The following is a 9618-nucleotide window of genomic DNA, read 5'->3' as shown; positions in this document are numbered from 1 at the left end:
ATAAAAAGCTTGTGTGTTTTACTCTGTGTACATGGCTTTCACTACATTCTTTCGCCCAAGTAGTCTTTTTCTGAAAATATTAAAATCAAAACTATGAGTGGACTTTATAGATCTCTTGGCTTAGCCCTGAAGGTCATGGGCAAAAATCAATGGTGTACACATATTTATACATATTCAAAGCGCGTGCTCATATTCCTTGCGAATGCGAAGGTCACCATTTTGTTTCAAGTTGTTGACCTGCCCATTCAATCCTATATTCAATCCACAATACACCAAAACATGTGATGGAAAGTTGGAGAAGGAGACCGTTAAGTATTTATTCAGAGAAAGATTTGTGAACGCCTCATCACTTACTGGATCATGCCCCAAACTGCCATAAAAATATCAACAAAGTCAGTCGGAATTCACAGCTAAAAATAATAAACCATGAGAGCTAATACCCTTGATGAAACGTAAAAATTTCCAGTCTTTTCTCAAAATTAAGTCTTTTTCACTTCATATGACGTTTAGAAGTACTTGTACTTGGCTTTACATGTTATTAATTAAACAAAATACTCAATTTTCATATCAACTTTAAAACTATAAAACTAGAATGAACATAAAAGAGAAATTGAATCGACCGTGTCAACAGGGTGTAACTAAACTTGTACACCTATCTAGATCCAGAGAAACGGCTAAATGTTGCAGTGTGATTGCAGCGATAGCCACGTCTTCTTCACCGCGGACTTAAAAAGAATTCTTAATTGCCCTTAGAGATTTTTTGAATGCCCAAGGTACACCAGAATAATATGATTTAAACAGCGTTCTCATTGCGAATACCGTAATCGATTTATCGGCCTTAAAAAAGCATGTTTATATGTTAATTTTTTTAACGTCAGTTAAGGAGCAACGATAGTGTATTGAGTAAGACAGTTTCTTCTCATCCGAACACGTGGGGTTCGAATCTGCCTTCAGGGCTATTTTCTTTCTTTTTTCTTTTCTTTTTGTTTTAACCCATAGCTTTATAATAACAAATACAGAACACATTTTAACGATTAGATTTTTTTTAAAGTGTTATCACAAGTGAGTCTTGAAGGCCTTGCCTCTCTTGTGTGATATGTGTGAGTGGGGAAAGCTGGTGGGTGGGGTACAGGTGTTGGTGTGGAAGGTGTGGGTGGGGTACATGTTAAGTTGGGGAACGTGTGGATGGGGTATATGTTTAGGTGGGGAACGTGTGGGTGGTGGAACGTGTGGGTGGGGTATATGTTTAGGTGGGGAACGTGTGGGTGGGCTACACGTGTGTGTGTGTGTGTGTGTGTGTGTGTGTGTGTGAGTGTGTGTGTGCGCGCGCGCGCATATAGCTTTCTAGTCACACTTTAGTGCATATACATAACATCGATGTTGTGTTACGTATAAGGCCATGTGTTTCGAAAGCACATGGAGCAGATTTCTGGATAGTGTAACATATTTGTCCATTATCATTATTATCAACAGAGAGGTCACTGACCAGGTCGGACTAACAAGTGATGACTGTGTTGCTACTGTTGTCACTGACCAGTGCTGTCTGTGTTGTTACTGTGGTCACTGACCAGTGATGACTGTGTTGTTACTGTGGTCACTGACTGTTGTTACTGTGGTCACTGACCAGATGACTGTGTTGTTACTGTGGTCACTGACCAGTGCTGTCTGTGTTGTTACTGTGGTCACTGACCAGTGATGACTGTGTTGTTACTGTGGTCACTGACCAGTGATGACTGTGTTGTTACTGTGGTCACTGACCAGTGATGACTGTTGTTACTGTGGTCACTGACCAGTGATGACTGTGTTGTTACTGTGGTCACTGACCAGTGATGACTGTGTTGTTACTGTGGTCACTGACCAGTGGTGACTGTTGTTACTGTGGTCACTGACCAGTGATGACTGTGTTGTTACTGTGGTCACTGACCAGTGATGACTGTTGTTACTGTGGTCACTGACCAGTGGTGACTGTGTTGTTACTGTGGTCATTGACCAGATGACTGTGTTGTTACTGTGGTCACTGACCAGTGATGACTGTGTTGTTACTGTGGTCACTGACCAGTGATGACTGTTGTTACTGTGGTCACTGACCAGTGATGACTGTGTTGTTACTGTGGTCACTGACCAGTGATGACTGTGTTGTTACTGTGGTCACTGACCAGATGACTGTGTTGTTACTGTGGTCACTGACCAGATGACTGTGTTGTTACTGTGGTCACTGACCAGTGATGACTGTGTTGTTACTGTGGTCACTGACCAGTGATGACTGTGTTGCAGCAAACATGTACTTCGGCGCCATTGTGGAGAAAACGCGGAGTCTGCGGCGGTCTTCACGGAGCCCACCTGGAGGCTCAGGAAGACCCTGGAGCTCACCTGGCTCCAGGGTACACGAGCTCCAGGTGTTGGCGGTAATCGCCTTGCCGTGGAGTACACGCACAAGTAAGTTTCCCTCTCTCTCTATGTCTCTGTCTCTCTCTGTCTCTCTCCCTGTCTCTCTGTGTCTCTGTCTCTGTCTCTGTGGAGGGGGGTGAGGTGATAGTGTGTTATATAATTATTCTCTTGATAGAAACTCCAGAAGGCTGACGGGCTCACATACAGATGCAAGACATGCTTTAACAGAGTGAATAACCCAGGACCGTTTTTTTCTTCAGTTCCCTCATAAGACTGTGGAAGAAATGTCAAACTTAGTTTTAGTTCTAACTTCTAGATTTGAACGGGAGTGACTGCTCGGAACTGGAAATTTATCAATGCTGGTCATGTTAACAATTCTTTTCCTTCGGTGCAGAGGTTTACACACACAGAAAGCAAAACACAATGCACAGTGTTTATAGGGATTGTTCATGGCTGCTAACTGGACAGCATTAAAGCAAAGAGAAGCTCCCCGTAGTTTTGCAGGGAGTTTGCTGTAGCTCTGTCTTACCAACAGAAAGAGTTATATGTCATGTAAATGATTATACAAACTGTGTTGTTGCTGTATCCTGACGTGTTGTGTGACTCTGTCTGACAGCCGAATTATTGGGATCTCTGGCGGGGCGCCGACCACGAGGGTCAAGATGGTCGGGGAGCTAGACTGTGGGGAGTGGCGGGTGGTGACCGCCTTCCCCGTCCCCGACCATCCCGGCCCTCGTGGTTTCGGGGTGGGTGGCCGGCCGGCACCCTGGCCAACCAACAACCGTTGGACGTGAAGCCAGGTAAGTGAACTCTGTGTGTGTGTGTGTGTGTGTGTGTGTGTGTGTGTGTGTGATTAAAAAGGTTAATACTTTCTTGTTTTAACCAGTTTTAGTTTATTTGTATTTTATTGTATCCTTTGTACATATCGAGCTGTGCATTTTTGTGCTTTTGTATTGACAATACACTACCTTGGATCTTATGATGGTGGAGAATACTTGACTTGCAAGGTTCCCCAATTCAATTTTTAAAAAAATCCTTTAATCGACCGTTTCATTGGAATTCAATGATTTTTTTTTTTTTAATAATCGAGCTCGGTCTCGTTGTTCTCAGTTCACATCACACAATGCTTTTGTTTCAAGAATCACATTATTGACATTGTAGATAGCTTCCATCAACATAATCTTTCTACATACATTTCTCAATGTTAGGTTAACACCAGTGCTTTTTCATCAATATAAAATGTAGGAATATGAAGATGTGAAAAACAGCAACTAAAAAACTTCAAACACCTGTATCATCTAAGTTGTGTAGTACGCCAGAAATTATCTTTGGTGAATCAGATTTGATATCCTATTTGATGCAGACACTAAAATCTCGATTCTTTAAATGTTAGAGGTTTCTTCACATAGTTGATGAATACTACAAGATGTTAGGTCTGTATATTTTGCATAAAAGTGGCATTTCTTCATTTGACTGACCAGAAGCTAGAATTAAAATCATGTCATGGAAACAGATGATGAACTTGTTTGGGAAGCACAGTCGTTGTCCAGTTCCAACACACCACTCAATGACAATCACTCAGTGACATACACACCACTCAGTGACACACCACTCAATGAATCACCACTTTGTGACACACCACTCAGTGACACACCACTCAGTGAATCACCACTTTGTGACACACCACTCAGTGAATCATCACTTTGTGACACACCACTCAGTGAATCACCACTTTGTGACACACCACTCAGTGACACACCACTTTGTGACACACCACTCAGTGAATCACCACTCAGTGACGCACCACTCAGTGACACACCACTCAGTGACACACCACTCAGTGACACACCACTTTGTGACACACCACTTTGTGACACACCACTCAGTGAATCACCACTCAGTGAATCACCACTCAGTGACACACCACTCAGTGACACACCACTTTGTGACACACCACTCAGTGACACACCACTTTGTGACACACCACTCAGTGACACACCACTCAGTGAATCACCACTTTGTGACACACCACTCAGTGACACACCACTCAGTGACACACCACTCAGTGACACACCACTCAGTGACACACCACTCAGTGACGCACCACTTTGTGACATCACTCACTGACACACCACTCAATGCCATTCATACCACACAGTGACACACCACTCAGTGACACACCACTCAGTGATGACGGATGGTGACTAATGTGTGCAGGATCCCCCAGAAAGACCAACGACACCAGCAGGTGATGCTCACGATCACTTTCACAACTTCACCCTGAGGATGTCCCATCATCCTCATGACATTTTTGGTTTCCTAAGGCTGATATGCCGGGGGTGGGCAGTGAAGATAAGCTCTCACTGCTCTATAAAATGCTCCCAAGGCGTGCGTCTCAAATAGCCTCTGTCAGCCAAAGCCCAGCTCCTGGCCTTCACGTGGCGGAGCCGTTTCCACTGACAAGGAGAAGGGGCGAAGGCGAGTAACTGGCGCCTTAAAACCAGTAGTCGCTTCGGGCAGATGGTGCTCGTGAGCCTTGGGAGGCAGTCCATCTAGGGGAAGGAAAACCCTGATTCCAAACCTCTGCTGCCTTGCGGCTACACCTTCTTAACGGAAAGGCATCGGGAGGAAACCCCGAGGAAAAACAAAGGCTGGCGATGCTCTTCAGTCTTGGCCGGCAGATCACCTACGAGAGGGAAACTCGGACAAAAAAACAATGCCGAAGACGGATGTGCTGCACCCTTGTGGTGCATAACGGCAGTACAACGCAACTACGTCTAATGGATGGCCAACCACACATCTTTTCGAGATGGTGCTCTACCTGTGGAGTCCCACCGGACTTGTATTAGACTGCCGGGCCCACACAAAGCGACTGGTGGTCACCCTGTCCCGTCGCGAGGAGCCAGGTTTCCGAGGCAGAGCGTAAATGCTACTGGCCAAAGAACATCAGACGCTGGTCCACCACATGATTGTCTAACATATACTCCAGTCCTGTGCCAGAACTTTCAGTTTGAACCCGGGGTAGGGCGCTGTAGACAGGGACCAGAGAGTCTGCCACTGGTGTGGGACCCTCCAACAGTGGAGTGGGACAATGCAGCAGTGATGGGACACTCCAGCAGTGGTGTGGGACACTCCAACAGTGACGTGGGACATGTCAGCAGTGGTGTGGGACACTCCAGCAGTGGTGTGGGACACTCCAGCAGTGGTGTGGGACACTCCAGCAGTGGTGAAGGACATGTCAGCAGTAGTGTGGGACATGTCAGGAGTTGTGTGGGACACTCCAGCAGTGGTGTGGAACACTCCAGCAGTGATGTGCGACATTTCAGCAGTGGTGTGGGATATTCCAGCAGTGATGTGGGACATTTCAGCTGTGGTGTGGGATATTCCAGCAGTGATGTGGGACATGTCAGCAGTGATGTGGGACATGTCAGCAGAGGTGTGGGACAAGGCAGCAGTGGTGTGGGAAACACTTCAGCAGTGGTGTGGGACCCTCCAACAGTGGTGTGGGACATTCCAGCAGTTGTGGGACACTCCAGCAGTGGTGTGGGACATGTCAGCAGTGGTGTGGAACAAGGCAGCAGTGCAGTGGAACATTCCAGCATTGGTGTGGGACCCTCCAACAGTGGAGTGGGACAATGCAGCAGTGATGGGACACTCCAGCAATGGTGAGGGACAATGCAGCAATTGTGGGACACTCCAGCAGTGGTGTAGGACACTCCAGCAGTGGTGTGGGACATGGCAGCAGTGGTGTGGGACACTCCAGCAGTGGTGTGGGACATGTCAGCAGTTGTGTGGGACATGTCAGCAGTGGTGTAGGACACTCCAGCAGTGGTGTGGGACATGGCAGCAGTGGTGTGGGACACTCCAGCAGTGGTGTGGGACATGTCAGCAGTGGTGTGGGACATGTCAGCAGTTGTGTGGGACATGTCAGCAATAGTGTCAGCAGTTGTGTGGGACATGTCAGCAGTGATGTGGGACATGTTCTCAGTTGTGGGACACTCCAGCAGTGGTGTGGGACATGTCAGCAGTTGTGTGGGACATGTCAGCAGTTGTGTGGGACATGTCAGCAATAGTGTCAGCAGTTGTGTGGGACATGTCAGCAGTGATGTGGGACATGTCAGCAGTTGTGGGACACTCCAGCAGTGGTGTGGGACAACCAAGTATTGGTCCGCATCGACCTAACATTGGTGCAGGACTGTCCGCCTGACTGTCAAAGAGCTGGCTGAATATACATACATACCTTTCTATGAAAGCAAAACAAAAAACAAAAACAAAAAAAACAAACAAACAAAAATCCTGAGCATGGTGTCAGTAGGTAATGAATATACTATGTAAAAATCATATGTATATGTAGTGTATATTGTGTTATATGCATGAGTATGTGTATGTGGAGGAGACTGATTTTTATGGAATGTGTTTTTAAATTTGTGAATAAAAATATCGAAATGAAATCGTGTGTATGTGTGTGCAGTACGCAGTACAGAGAGCTGACGTGTATAGAGACCATATCAAAGACAGTCAGCACACTAAACCAGGAGGAGATACAGCCACGATTTATCTGGTGTCCCCATACTATTTACAAATGCTGGCAGCGACTTCGTTCAAATATTTTCAAGAGACTCAAAATAGGTTATGGTGACTTCAGCTATGTGACTCTACTTTCCCATGAAAATAATTATTAGCAGCAATTTATGATCAAATGTTCGAAAGCAACTGATAGTTACTGGAGTTATTATTAAAAGACCCATGAACGCTTTCATGACACACACCCCTTGCGAAAGCCAGCCATTTCTGAATTTTGTTATTAATGAAAATCAATACTTGTGTAAAGTTCAGAATCTTTTCAAGGGAACACGTAAAAGCTCTGTTTAGGGAGTATGGTCAGCTCCACACAAAAGCCAGATTCTAGGTATATATATCAACTAACACCGACCAAGAAAAATGCAGTCTGCCATTCCCACACAAGCAGGAAACAAACATTCGGTTTTAAACAGTTCAATTGAGTTGATTATGGATGTGCGTATTAAAGAAAAGATTGACAAGTGCATAGCTTGGCTGATATAATATATGAATGAGTGAAGTAACGACACAACTCCCCGTATTGTTTTGTAATACTTTTCTCTTCTTGTATTTCAAATCGCGAAAAAAGAAATTTTTTCCCTTTATAAAACAGATTTAGTTTATACTGTTTTACATCAACTTAGTTCGGAGATATCCGCTTTTGAAATTTGGAACTATTTTTTCAGGTCGCGGCCTCCAAAATTGGCGAAAAATGGACCTGACGGAATAATGTGTGTAGCACATCATTCTGTATAGTTTTGGACCTCCCGAGTCCAAAAATACCACATAAATAGACCTGAATGAAATCACTTCGGAGATATCCGCGTTGGAAATTTGGGATTATTTTTTCAGGTCGCTGCCTGCGAAATTTTCGAAAAATGGACATGTCTGGATAATGTGTGTAGCACATCTTTCTGTATAGTATTGGACCTCCCGAGTCCAAAAATACCACATAAATTGACGTGCATCAAGTCTGTTCCGAGATATCCGCATTTGAAATTTGGTATTATTTTTTCAGATCGCGGGCTGCAAAACTGGCGAAAAATGAACCTGACGGAATAATGTGTGTAGCACATCTTTCTGTATAGTTTTGTACCTCCCGAGTCCAAAAATACCACATAAATAGACCTGCATGAAAGCACTTCCCAGATTTCCGGATTTGAAATTTGGTATTATTTTTTCAGGTCGCGGCCTGTGAACTTTTCGAAAAATGGACATCTCTGGTTAATGTGTGTAGCACATCTTTCTGTATAATTTTGGACCTCCCGAGTCCAAAAATACCACATAAATTGACGTACATCAAGTCTGTTCCGAGATATACACATTTGAAATTTGCTATTATTTTTTCAGGTCGTGGCCTCCAAAATTGGCGAAAAATGGACCTGTCGGAATAATGTGTGTAGCACATCTTTCTGTATAGCTTTGGATTTCCCGAGTCCAAAAATACCACGTAAACAGACCTGCTTCAACTTAGTTCCGAGATATCCGCATTTGAAATTTGGTATTATTTTTTCAGGTCGCGGCCTGCGAACTTTTCGAAAAATGGACATATCTGGATAATGTGTGTAGCACATCTTTCTGTATAGTTTTGGACCTCCTGAGTCGAAAAATACCGCAGAAAGAAACCTGCATCAACTTAGGTCCGAGATATCCGCATTTGAAATTTGGTATTATTTTTTCAGGTCACGGCCTCCAAAATTTGCGAAAAATGGACCTGTCGGAATAATATGTGTAGCACATCTTTCTGTATAGTTTTGGACCTCCCGAGTCCAAAAATACCACGTGAATAGACCTGCTTCAACTTAGTTCCGAGATATCCGCTTTTGAAATTTGGTATTATTTTTTCAGGTCGCGGCCTGCGAAATTTTCGAAAAATGGACATACCTGGATATTGTGTGTAGCACATCTTTCTGTTTAGGTTTGGACCTCCTGAGTCCAAAAATACCACATAAAAAAACCTGCATCAACTTAGTTCCGAGATATCCGCTTTTGAAATTTGGAACTTTTTTTTCAGGTCACGGCCTCCAAAATTTGCGAAAAATGGACCTGTCGGAATAATGTGTGTAGCACATCTTTCTGTATAGTTTTGGACCTTCTGAGTCCAAAAATACCACATAAATAGACGTGCATCAAGTCTGTTCCGAGATATCCTGGAGCTGCCTGGCAGTAAAGACCATGTCGATAGTCCCACGTTCTTTCCGGAAGCCACACTGGCTGTCTGGTAGGAGACCTTGCTCAAGGTGCGCTATGAGACGGTTGAGTAGCACTCTGGCCAGAGTCTTGCCTGCAACGGACAGCAGGCATATTCCACGATGGTTGTCACAGGCCTGACGATTTCCTTTGCGCTTGTACAGGTGTATTTGTTTGTTTTCTTGTTTGTTGTTGTTGTTGTTGTGTGTGTGTGTGTGTGTGTGTGTGTGTGTGTGTGTGTGTGTTTGAGTGGTTACGTGTGGATGGATAGGGTGATGCTTTTTTCTCTACTTGGTAATGATTTTTGTTTTGTTTTTGTTGTTGTTTTTTTAGATAACGTATTCGAGTTGTTGGTTATTGATTTGCGCGTTGATCTGTAATGAAAATACATCATATTCTTTGTTTGTTTTTGTTTTTTGTTTTTCGTTGTCCATGTTTGTGTCATCTGGATAATTCAGATATGCAAGACATACGTCTTCA

This window comes from Babylonia areolata, chromosome 20 (assembly GCF_041734735.1).
Source record: "Babylonia areolata isolate BAREFJ2019XMU chromosome 20, ASM4173473v1, whole genome shotgun sequence".
NCBI lineage: Eukaryota > Metazoa > Mollusca > Gastropoda > Neogastropoda > Buccinidae > Babylonia > Babylonia areolata.
The sequence above is the reverse complement of the archived record's forward strand: the minus strand, read 5'-3'. Positions refer to the sequence as shown.